Source organism: Aquarana catesbeiana, linkage group LG02, assembly GCF_042186555.1.
Source record: "Aquarana catesbeiana isolate 2022-GZ linkage group LG02, ASM4218655v1, whole genome shotgun sequence".
In the NCBI taxonomy this organism is placed as follows: domain Eukaryota; kingdom Metazoa; phylum Chordata; class Amphibia; order Anura; family Ranidae; genus Aquarana; species Aquarana catesbeiana.
In genome coordinates this window covers 675,317,563-675,331,051 of record NC_133325.1, presented here as the reverse complement: position 1 = coordinate 675,331,051, position 13,489 = coordinate 675,317,563, and the positions used below count along the sequence as shown (strand labels likewise).

The 13,489-nt window shown below is 44.2% G+C and overlaps 1 long non-coding RNA gene across 1 annotated transcript; it reads right to left on the bottom strand.

Annotated features, from left to right (window-relative positions):
* Positions 1-1,109: 1,109 nt before the first annotated feature.
* Positions 1,110-2,070, bottom strand: LOC141130063 (uncharacterized). The gene is made up of 3 exons (XR_012241971.1): positions 1,879-2,070; positions 1,478-1,729; positions 1,110-1,350 (listed from the first exon to the last, which is right to left on the bottom strand). It is a non-coding gene; the product is annotated as an uncharacterized lncRNA (long non-coding RNA).
* Positions 2,071-13,489: the final 11,419 nt, after the last annotated feature.

The window sequence follows — 13,489 nt, the reverse complement described above, 5'->3', positions numbered from 1 at the left end:
TGTTTAGTGTTTTCATGCTTGTGCTCAATGCTTATTACATAAAAAAAATTTTTGATTTTTACATGCAGTCACAGACGCACAAACAGTGTATTGTACAACCGTCTAGCAGATTAGATAGAGCATTGAGACTTTTAACAGGGACAGTTATAAGTTGGTGCTGATAGCTAAAAAAATCTCTATATCTTAATAGTACAGTACACTACACAGAAATTGTATTAATAGTTTATGGGTTATGTGCAAGCTACCTTAAAGAGGAGCTCCAGTCAATTTTTTCTTTAATAAAAGTCCGTAGCTACAAAAAGTGTAGCTGCTGACTTTTAATAAACAGCCACTCACCTGTCCCAGGATCCAGCAATGTGCTCACCCGAGCAGTTCCTTCCCTGGCTGCTCTGTCCGCGGTGCTGGCATCTAAACTGTGACAGCCTGCGACTTCACAGTCGGGTGCCCACTGAGCATGCACAGGTCACACTGTGAAAGATCCCACAGTCTTCTGGGACCTGTGATGTGTCCCCAGAAGACTGCAGGGAGGGAGAACCTCCGCTCAGATGGCTTAAGTGGTCTGAGCGGAAGTGGGTACCTGTCCAAAGCAGCTACCTGCTCCCCCTACCCCACAAAAAAAGTGCCATTTAGTGAAGAGGAGGTGGGAAGGCCTTAAAGCGGAACTTCCACTTTAAAGTGATTGCCAAAAATCATACTAGGGCCACACCAATGCGCACGCATATGACCCTGCCCATTCTGTGAGATTCCAGTTATTTTCTAGTGCCCATAAGTAATGGACCTGTCCTCTTCTATGGATTTTTTTTCTTTTTAAACCATTATACTAACTATACTCGCATCCTTAACAATAGCAATTACACTGAACTTAAAAAACTATGAGGACTTACTATCCGGTCTATGTATGGTCTGACCAAAATCCCACAACTTTTTTGTTTCAACCTATTGAAAGACTTTCAGTCTCTGAGAGAAGAATTTGGTTTACTTAATTAATAATTTGTTTTACCAATATTTACAACTTGGGCACGCCATTTCTTTCCAGTCTACAGAAAAAAGAACCTAGTGCGCAAGGCACGGTATAACCCCTCAGGATTTTAAATGACAGACCAAATGTATAGTAAAAGATATATATTTATTATACACAGTATGGTATATGATTCAAATAACATATAAATATCAAAAGCATTGGTCATAGGATAGTACACATTAAAAACATGATAGACATGAAACTTAGCTACCCTGTACAAACATTCTGGGCTAGCAGAGATCAATGCCGGAAATGACGCCTGACATTTTTCGGATGAAGACGCTCTTCTTCAGAGGATAAGTGTGACTTATAGCAATCGTTTAATCTTCCTACAATGTAAATATAATAAAGATTAGTATAACAATAGGGTAATGAAAAAAGTTTCCTATTAGGGTTACACTTTAAACTGTGGTTTTACATGCTAAACCAAAGCTCATGTGGGTTGAGTGTACTTACATAAGCGGATCAGCCAACACCCGACACATGAGAGAGAAGATCGAATAAGTGTCTGTACACCTCCGGGGACCGTGGGCAGGCAAAGCCACTCAAAGGTGGAAGGAAGAGGGCGTATGTCCACTCAAAGGCCGCACAATGTTGGAAGTGGGAGAGTAAGAGCCACTGCAGGAGCACCCAGCCAGTGATGAATAGTTAATCAGCAATAGCTGACTGGCCTCTAAAGATATATAACACAATTGCACTGGTATATGTCTGTGGATATAAGCACAAAATAGTGCCAGGGTAGTGTAAGTGCAATATTTAGCACCAAATAGTAATGAATAACTGGATCAGTCGTGTGTCTCATCTTAGGACCGACACCTCCAGAGTAGTAACAGAGTACACAACTGTTGGTAACATACCTAGAAGTGATGGTGTTCAAATGAATATCACTGCAGCAGTGTGACACGATCCGAATGACCGTGCACACCAAACAGATTATATAAGGGCAGGTGAGTACAGCTGTCTCCAATTGCTAAGAAGCAATCAGAGTCAGCTGGGGCCAGATAACACTCAAGCCACGCCATGCAATAGGCGCGGCTGTGTGTTCAGATGCTCCCAGACGAGGCGGCGCCGGCCCGCCCATAGGGCAGAGAGGCGTCCCGCGCCGTGACACGTGTACATCCCGAACGTTCGCGCCTCAAGCTGAGATGCAAACAGGAAGGGTATCAGCCATCACCCGATGGGGGTGAGGGCTAGAAGTGCCCTGGGTACAGCCGAACTAATGGCACATGCCCGGGAGCCTCCTGCGCGCCGGGCAGTGGATCGTCTCCCCACAGTCCAATGCCGCCCAACAGCGGACAAAAAATAGAGGGTGACCCTACTGTGGAAGTGGACAAAAAGCCACACGGGGACCCGGAAGCAACAGCGACACCATGTAGCCAGTGGTGGGAGAACCGCAGATGCACACAAAAAACAAAGTCCTGTAATAAAACATGTCATTTAGATTTGTGTAAACAGTCAAGGAAATGATAATCAAAACATAATAAATACAGAAATCAAAAATGCATATTAGCAATAATGTAAATAATACCTCAGAAAGGTGATCGCTAACTGCAGTATAATTGACAACATTATATACAGATATATTAGGTGTATATACCAAAGAGTATTTTCCATGTATACATGGGCAAAGGACTATGATAGAATAAAATAGAAGGAAAATGAGGCAAATAGGAACAAATGTCACCTCTACAAATCAAGTTCACATTTACCTGATTGAAAACCATCTAGATATGGTTTAAAATTAAACACTTCATTGACGCCTGGAGACACAGTTGCGTTGAGGTGATATATCCACCTCAGTTTGCTCTGTAACAGTTTCTTGTTTAAATCATCCCCCCTCCCTCGGATTACTTGGAATATGGTCAAGGGCCAGGAATCGCACTCTAGGAGTACTGTCAGGATGTACTGTGCGGCTATATCTGCCTTGAGGGAGACTGGGGTCTTTCTTTTTGATGCTGACAATGTGTATGTAAATTCTTTGCCAGTATTCTAATTTCGTTTTACCCACATAGTAACAATTACACTTGCACTGCAGCAGATAGATTATCCCTGCAGTGCAGCAGTTGACAAAATGTCTAGGTTTGAATTTTTGCCCGTTGCGTAGGTGTATGCTCTTTCCAATATCCATATATTGACAATACTTACAGTTGCCACATCTGAAGGTTCCTACCAGCTTAGTACTACATTGTTTAGTGATTTTGTATTCACTATGAACTAGTTTGTCATGCAAAGAAGGAGCTATGCGTTAAGCGATTATTGGTTAGGTAGGAACAAATGGCGCTAGTATGGTGTCCATGTTAAGCAAATGCCAGTATTTTTTTTGGATGGCTTTAATCTGTTCATGTTGTTGACAATATTTAGAAATAACTCTTGTAGGAGTAGACTCCTTACTTGTTTTTTGTGGAACAACAGGTCACTGCGAGTCCCAGTCTAAGTTATCTACTTGGGAGTTGGTTAACCCTACGATACTTACACAACTGGTATCATTATCATCAAGAAAAGGACAAAATGCATCCCCTACAGCGCCTTTATATGTCAAGTTTCTAAGGCTATGTCTTTCAACTGCAGAATGGTCCAGTATACTTGATAATGCTCTTAAGGTTTCCCTATCATCAGCCCAGAAACTCACTCAGCTTTTTATCATACACCGCACATATCTTACCCCTTATAAACTACATGCATAGCATAGAAGGGATACTTCCCTATGTCTGAGGTGTAAGGTGGACAATGGTACTCTCCTTCACATGTTATGGAAGTGCCCAAAATCAATAAAATACTGGACTGAGGTGATAGGATCTATTAACAAAATATGGAATCTCTCTCTTAAGATGAATCCCAAACTTTGTTTACTGGGTTAGTTGGACGAAGAACTATATACGCCACACGTATATGTTGCTATCATTAGAGTCCTTTTCATTGCTAGAAAGCGCAGAAATGGCTCTCTACAATACCCCCTCACACAAAGAATGGGTTACTGCAATTAATTTGGTTCTACTGCGGGAGAAACTAGGCTGCAAACACTGGAGAAGCCCAACAAATATTATATGTATTTGGGATGCCTGGCTGGATACTCCCAGACTGGCTCCATTGCAACTAGTACAAGATAGAATTCTTGGTGGAAGAATGTCCTCTAACTTGACGTAAAACTGTTATTTGAGAAATGTTCTAACTTGATGGGTTACTAATAATCATATCCTTAACCACTTCCCACCCGCCATATAGCAAAATGATGGCAGAAAAGTGGTTGTATTATCCTGACTGGACGTCATATGACGTCCAGCAGGATAAACTGCTAGTGCGCGCGGTGATCGGTGGTGTGGTGTGTCAGTCTGACACACCGCATCTCCGATCTAGGTAAAGAGCCTCTGACATAGGCTCTTTACCATGTGATCAGCTGTGTCCAATCACAGCTGATCACATGGTAACCAGGAAGTGCCGTTTATCGACTTTTCCTCTATTCGCACTGACAGGGTCTGCTGCTCTCCTGACAGTGGAGGTCTGTGCTCATATTCAGCAAATTGATTATCAGTGCAGACCCATCGAAGGTTCCCACTGAAGACCACCAGGGCTGTCCATTAGAGCCCACCAGGGATACCAATCGGTGCCAGTCAGTGGCCATTAGGGATGGCACTCTGTGCCCATTAGTGATGCCTGCCAGTGCCTCTTGATCAGTGCTGCCTATCAGTGCAATCTATCAGTGCCGCCCATCAGTGCCACCCATCAGTGCCGCCTATCAGTGCCACCTATCAGTGCCCATCAGTGCCACCTATCAGTGCCCATCAGTGCCACCTATCAATGCTCATCAGTGCTGCATATCAGTGCTGCCTATCAGTGCTGCATATAAGTGCCTCATCATCAGTGCCCATAAGTGTCACCTCATCAGTGCCAATCAGTACTGCATCATCAGTGCCTGTCAATCAGCCGCATCAGTGCTCATCAGTGAAGGAGAAAGCTTACTTATTTACAAAGTTTTTTAACAGAAACGAAGAAAAACTTTTTTTTTTTTTTTAATTTTTAATTCTTTTTTTATTTGTAGAGCAAAAAATAAAAACCCCAGTGGTGTTCAAATACCACCAAAAGAAATCTCTGTTTGTGGGGGGAAATGTTTTGTTTGGGTTGTTGCATGACCGTGCAGTTTTCATTCAAAATGCAACAGCGCTGAAAGCTGAAAATTGGCCTGGGCAGGAAGGGGGTGAAAGTGCCCTGTATTGAAGTGGTTAAGGTAACTTGACATGCAGAGGTTATTTATATGTTTTTTTGTTTTTTTCTTAAGTTTTAATTTGTTGTTTTGCTATGGCCCCTTTCACACGATCGGCTCACAAAGATCCACCTGTCCGTTTTTCAGGCGGATCTGAGTGGGCCACTCATTGACTTGTATGGGCAGGCAGATGTCAGTGGAGATGTGTCTGCTGACACCCGCCTGCCATCCAATCTGACAAGATCTGCTGAAAACAGACAGATGGCGATATGTTCGCCATCCGTCCAGCAGATCGGATGGGTTCAGATGAAAATAGACATGCTGTCCGTTTTCATCCAATCTTCCCATAGAGAACAGCAGGGCTCTGAGAGGTCCGTCCCTGCACAGTGAGCAGAGACGGACCTGTCATCCGCCTGCTCAGCGGGGATCAATGGAGCGGTCCCCCTCTGAGCTAGCAGAGTCCACTGAGCGGATACACCCCATGTGAAAGGGGTCTAATTGGTTCTCATGTACATGTTTTGTTTATTGTGGTACACACCCTGTTTTAGGGATTGTAAGGGACCTTTTTCCTGCTCCCTGGTCCGTTTTGTTTTTTGGGAACAGGGATAAGGGAAGAGGAGAGATGGAGGCGCAAGTATATGTTATACATAGACTCAGAGTTATAGATAAACCTACTTTCTGGTTCTCCGTTCTGAATCAAGTAACGCATACAGATACTATAAGTGAATACAAGCCAGTCCTGTATGTATTTTTTTTTATTGCATATGATGAGATTACAATTAATATATATTTAATATTAATATATTTAATATATTTTTGTATACGTGTATGACCTCTCGACTTTTTGTTTTGTATGTTTGCAAAAAAATATTTTCAACAAGGGTGAGTTTCTGCCCATTCACCAGTCCTGATGATACCAAGGCTCTAGGGAATAGGATGTCTCAGAACAGGCTCTTGAAGAATCTGCAACCAGTGAAGGGTGCCTGGCCACACACTGGATGACACAGGGATTCAGCTGAGTCTGTAATGGTGACCATGCGAGTAACCCCCGATAGAATGGGGATCTGCATGCAGGTGTATGGCTCACTCGCTGACAACTCTGCACACCGTCCAGGCTGTGGCGCCTCCACGCATTCCCCAGAGCGGCCAAGTCCCTGCTCTCAGCTAAAGGCCATGGTCCAAAGAGGAAGAGCTCCTCCCTGGACCAGCTTATTTATGTCCTTACCCAGCATTCTTCTCTCTCTCCACCAGGCTGGAACTTGTGATCTGCAGCAGCACTGGCTCCATGTAAATCCCGGCTCTCTGGACCAAACTTCCTATGATCCCCTGCTTTCAGTAGTGGCATCTCACTCTCTGCCTTCAGGAAATGATTTCACAATGTCTACGCTGAACCCTAGAGGGAAACAAACTCAAGGCAGCCCTTGTTAAAGAATGCCCCAGGATGACACAGGTAGACTAGCCAGTGCCTGGCTACACATGTTACAACCATATTTAAGGTGTAACATGTTCCTATGTACCTGCCTCCTGTTGCCAAAACCGCGCTCTCTGTGAAAGCCAAATGTTTCATAGCCTTGTGGCCCTAGGAAGTTGAATTTTCTGACATATCAGATTCAGTAGAAATTTCTGCCCATTAAACTAAAAGCCAAATGTGCTGAAGCATTTGCAGGGCAAATAAAAGTAAAGGAAAAAGTTCCCTGGTCAAAATACTATGCCTTGTCAGTTACAAATGATTTGAGACTCAATTGTTTAGGCAAAGCATGTGTTATTTATCAAAATGATCATTATTTTTAGCCATGTGAGCTCTCATTGACTGTCATTACTCTAAAAAATGTAACGTCATAGCATCAAATGATTGTTATAGCTTAGTAAATTGAACCTTTAATGACCAGAAGTACCAAGTAGTCATAATCCTTCTCTAGCATGCCTTCTTCTAGTTTGTTCTATTAAAGTGATTGTAAAGTCTTGTTTTTTTTTTTCAATAAAAACAACAAACATGTCATACTTATCTGCCCTGTGCAGCGGTTTTGCACAGAGCAGCCCAGATCCTCTTCTCTGGTGTCTCTTCTGTGCTCCTGGCCCTTCCCTCCTGTTCAGTGCCCCCACAGCAAGCAGCTTGCTATGGGAGCACCTGAGTCGAGTCACAGCTCCCTGTGTACATTCAGACACAGAGCTGTGGCTCGGTCCCACCCTCTCTCTCCTGATTGGCTGACTGAGTTTGATTGATAGCAGTGGGAGCCAATGGCGTCACTGCTGTGTCTCAGGCAATCAGGAGGGAGAGTCTCGGATGGCTGAGACACTCGTGGCCATCGCTGGATAGAAATGCATAGCTCCCAACTGTCCCTGATTTTGAGAGACTGTCCCTGATTTGGAGAAATGTCCTTCTGTCCCTCATTTTGGTCTGATTTATATAGTTGTATATAAAATGCACTTTTTTTCTTTCTAAAAGTGTTTCCCAGGGCTAAACCTTTCATTTGTACATTTTAAAAGCTAGTATAAAGGAATAGTAGTGGTAAAAAAGTCCATGTGGATTTAATTAACCTTATTTTTGGTTGATTCTCCTTTAAGGGGGTGAGGCAGGGGGTGTGTGCTATGCCTACATACTTTTGTTAGTAGGTGTCCCTCATTCCAATCTCAAAATGCTGGGAGGTATGGAAATAGACCTCAGGTTGGTATTAGGGGAGCTAAGGGGGGCTGCTGCACACAGAAGGCTTTTTATCTTAATATATAGAATGCATTAAGATAAAAAAAACCTTCTGACACTTCAACTCCTAAGCTATCCAGTAATGACGATGCATGGGAAGGAAAAAGAGATAACAACTGGCAGATGTTATTCATGTAGCCTCCATGGCAGGACCTAGTTCCCCCTTTTTAGAACTGTATTACATTATTGGCCTTACAGGAGGTGGTAAGCCCAGGATGAATATTACCTGCATTGTGAAATCCTATATTTTATCAAAATAGCAAGTTGTAACATGGGGCAGCAAGTCTGCTGCATAGCTAAATCTGTCATTGCCTTGCTCTTTTCTATCTAGCCATAGCAACAGGGTTGAATAAATCACAAAAATACGCCCAGTTCTTTACAAAATGTTGGCAATTGTAGTATCTATAGATATGTTACAACTGTGTATTCATTTGATTGGCTGGAGTGAGATTAATAAGTGATTTAAAAATCTATTGAAATCATATTCTTTTAGGAAAGAAACCCTTACTCTCACTTGTACAAGTAAATATGGTATTAGTTGTATTTTCTATTATAGTGTGATTGGGGCACTTCAAGCTGCAGGCATGATACAGGATCCCGTTTATTGGTTGCTAAGGCATAGTCTTCCACTATGCTAAACTTGATTATATTAATAAACTGATTAACTGAATTCTACCGATGGTTCTACTGCTCACATAGCATCCCTGCTATTCACACCACACATTACTTCATTTGAAAAGCAACTAGTGGACGAACATGCACAAGCTGTTGAAGGTTGCTGTGGTTACCCATAATGGTAATGCGACTCAGGCTTTTCCAACAACCTAGTTACAGAGCTTTGATGTTAATGACACTTTGTATTCATATGATAAATGAAAGTGGCTATTTTTAAAATAAAAAGTAGACAGCAAATACAAATGACCCAAAAATGTTGATGCCTTGTCAAATGTTATGCTTGAATCAAAAATTATTCCCTGGTTTAAAGAAGTAATTTTGACCACCATTATAGTTATTATTTTTGATAGAAACAGTGGAAGAGATATTAATATTTTGTATTACTGTGACCATTTAACCTTACCATTTACCAGGAAAAAACAGCAAATGAAAGGTAAAAGAATGTTTTGTCTGAACATAGAAAGGGTGAGTAGTTAGTTATGTAGAATCAACTATAAGAAACCAAAGTTAGCTCCACTTAATTAGCTGTAAAAATAGTTTTGTTGTAATGTAGTACAGTTTAATGGGAGACTTTTGCCTCCACATCCTGGAGTCCCCAGCATAACTTTGTATCCTGCTTATCTATTCCACAGCCTTATCAATGCAAGGTGTGGAAAAAGGTTTCATGGTACAGGAGATGGTCAGAGACTGCAGACATAGTACAGGAGATGGTCAGAGACTGCAGACATACTACAGGAGACGTTCAGAGACTGGAGATATAATATAGGTGACGGTCGGAGACTGCAGACATACTACAGGAGACGGTCAGAGACTGCAGGCATACTACAGGAGATGGTCAGAGACTGCAGACGTAGTACAGAAGATGGTCAGAGACTGCAGACATACTACAGGAGATAGTCAGAGACTGCAGACATAGTACAGAAGATGGTCAGAGACTGCAGACATGTTACAAGAGATGGTCAGAGACTGCAGACATGTTACAAGAGATGGTCAGAGACTGCAGATATGATACAAGAGATGGTCAGAGACTGCAGACATGATACAAGAGATGGTCAGAGACTGCAGACATGTTACAAGAGATGATCAGAGTCTGCAGACATGTTACAAGAGATGATCAGAGACTGTAGACATGTTACAAGAGATGATCAGAGACTGCAGTTCCTATGGACGTTAGTAAATAATGGTCGATCGGCCCTCTCACCTGACCCAGCGATACAGCAACAACAGTTCCTCTGATCAGGAGTCAGCTCACTTTGAATTTTCTTCCCTGGCCGATATGAAGGCGGGGGAAGAAACATAGTGCGCCGCTCACTAGTACAGCAGCGCGCACGAGAGTGAGAGGGGAAACAAGAGCCCGCGGCTGCAGTGGCGTCACTAGGGTTGGTGTCACCCGGTGCGGTAAAACATGGTATAACCCCCTCCACCAACTATAGTCGCCCCTCAGTACAGACTCCCCTCCACTAAGTATAGACCCCCCTCTGTCAGTACAGACCCCCCACTAAGTATAAACATCTCCCTCAATATAGACCCCCCAGGACAAATCACCCCCCTTTATCAGAATAGACCCCCCTCAGAACAAATCACCCCCCTCCATTAGTACAAAACCACCCCCCCCTCCATTAGTACAGAACCCCGCAGAACAAACCACCCCCTCAATTAGTACAGACCCCCCTCAGGACAAACCACCCCCTCCATTAGTACAAAACCACCCCCCCCTCCATTAGTACAGAACCCCCCAGAACAAACCGCCCCCCTCCATTAATACAGACCCCCCTCAGGACAAACCACCCCCTCCATTAGTACAGAACCACCCCCCCTCCATTAGTACAGAACCCCCCAGAACAAACCACCCCCTCCATTAGTACAGACCCCCCTTAGGACAAACCACCTCCCTACATTAGTATAGACCCCCCCAGGACAAACCACCCCCCCTCCCTTAGTACAGACCCCCCAGGACAAAACACCCCCCTCCATTAGTACAGACCCCTCCCAGGACAAACCACCCCCGTCCATTAGTACAGACCCCCCAGGACAAACCACCCACCTCCATTAGTACAGACCCCCCCAGGACAAACAACCCCATCCATTAGTACAGACCCCCCCAGGACAAACCACCCCCCTCCATTAGTTTAGACCCCCCAGGACAAATCACCCCCCTACATTAGTATAGACCCCCCAGAACAAACCATCCTCCTACATTAGCACAGACCCCCCAGGACAAATTCCCCCCCTACATTAGTATAAACCCCCCAGACAAATCACCCCCCCTACATTACTATAGAACCCCAAGGACAAACCACCCCCCCTTACATTAGTATAGACCCCAGGACAAACCACCCCCCTACATTAGTACAGACCCCCTCAGGACAAACCACCCCCCCACATTAGTACAGACCCCCCCGGACAAATCACCCCACTCCATTAGTATAGACCCCCCCAGGACAAACCACCCCACCACATTGGTACAGACCCCCCGAAAAATCACCCCCTCCATTAGGCTAATTAAAAACACCGGGGCGGCAGCTGGAGAGGAGAGGATGGTGTGCAGCCGCGCCGCCCGGGTGGAGAACAGAGTGTCAGGCTTGGGCAGCAGGCAGGACTCGCAGTTACACACAGGAGAAGTGGAACACGTCGGGCTCGGACCGCCCCCCCGGTGACGTCACTGAGCGGCCGCAGCTGGTCTCTCTCTGAACACAGAGACAGCCGCCATCGGTCTCCGTCTCGCTCTCCTTCTCTGACAGGAGGAGGGAGGGGGGATGGGCACAGCGGCGGCAGTGGCGGTGACTGGGGGAGAGAGCCGCCTACGGACAAGGAGAGGAGGAGGGAGGGGAGCACTCTGGCACTTCAGCGCCCCTACCTCTGTGGTGCCTGGGTGCACTGCACCCCGTGCACCCCGGCCAGGATCAGCCCTGTCAAAAGTTCATCTTAATACTTTGTTATATATCCTTTGTTGGCAATGATAGAGGTCAAACGTTTTCTGTAAGTCTTCACAAGGTTGTCACACACTGTTGCTGGTATGTTGGCCCTTTCCTCCATGCAGATCTCCTCTAGAGCAGTGATGTTTTGGGGCTGTCGCTGCGCAACACGGACTTTCAACTCCCTCCAAAGGTTTTCTATGGGGTTGAGATCTGGAGACTGGCTAGGCCACTCCAGGACCTTGAAATGCTTCTTACGAAGCCACTCCTTGTCATGCTGAAAGACCCAGCCACGTTTTATCTTCAATGCCCTTGCTGATGGGAGGAGGTTTGCACTCAAAATCTCACGATACATGGCCCCATTCATTCTTTCGTGTACACGGATCAGTCGTCCTGTTAACTTTGCAGAGAAACAGCCCCAAAGCATGATGTTGCCACCCCCATGCTTCACAGTAGGTATGGTGTTCTTTGGTTGCAACTCAGCATTGTCTCTCCTCCAAACACGACGAGTTGTGTTTCTACCAAACAGTTCTACTTTGGTTTCATCTGACCATATGACATTCTCCCAATCCTCTTCTGGATCATCCAAATGCTCTCTAGCAAACCTCAGACAGGCCCGGACATGTACTGGCTTAAGCAGGGGGACACGTCTGGCACTGCAGGATCTGAGTCCCTGGCGGCGTAGTGTGTTACTGATGGTAGCCTTTGTTATGTTGGTCCCAGCTTTCTGCAGGTCATTTACTAGGCCCCCCCGTGTGGTTCTGGGATTTTTGCTCACTGTTCTTGTGATCATTTTGACCCCACGGGGTGAGATCTTGTGTGGAGCCCCAGATCGAGTGAGATTATCAGTGGTCTTGTATGTCTTCCATTTTCTAATTATTGCTCCCACAGTTGACTTCTTCACACCAAGCTGCTTGCCTATTGCAGATTCAGTCTTCCCAGCCTGGTACAGGTCTACAATTTTGTTTCTGGTGTTCTTCGACAGCTCTTTGGTCTTCACAATAGTGGAGTTTGGAGTGTGACTGTTTGAGGTTGTGGACAGGTGTCTTTTATACTGATAACAAGTTCAAACAGGTGCCATTAATACAGGTAATGAGTGGAGGACAGAGGAGCCTCTTAAAGAAGAAGAGCCAGAAATCTTGCTTGTTTGTAGGTGATCAAATGTGATTGTCTGGATATGTTTCCACATTTTGTCTCTCATAGTTGAGGTATACAGGCCTCTCTCATCTTTTTAAGTGGGAGAACTTGCACAATTGTTGGCTGACGAAATACTTTTTTGCCCCACTGTATATACAGTCAGTCTAGTGTACATATATATATATATATATATATATATATATATATATATATACTCTGCATTTAGTGTAGACTATATATTCAGTTTATACTCTATATTCAGAAACCCAGGCAGTGTATTTAATATATATATATATATATATATATATATATATATATATATATATATATATATATATACTCTGCATTTAGTGTAGCTTATATATACAGTTCAATCGGTGGTTAACATTATATAGTACACTTCAGGCGGTGTATTCATATACAGTATCTCATAAAAGTGAGTACACCCCTCACATTTTTGTAAATATTTTATTATATCTTTTGACAACACTGAAAAAATGACAATTTGCTACAATGTAAAGTAGTGGGTATACAGCTTTTATAACAGTGTAAATTTGCTGTTCCCTCAAAATAACTCAACACACAGCCATTAATGTCTAAACCGCTGGCAACAAAAGTGAGTACACTCCTAAGTGAAAATGTCCAAACTGGGCCCAAAGTGTTAATATTTTGTGTGGCCACCATTATTTACCAGCACTGCCTTAACCTTCTTGGGCATGGAGTTCACCAAAGCTTCACAGGATGCCACTGGAGTCCTCTTCCTCTCCTCCACGACGACATCAAGGAGCTGGTGGATGTTAGAGACCTTGCGCTCTTCCACCTTACGTTTGAGGATGCCCCAT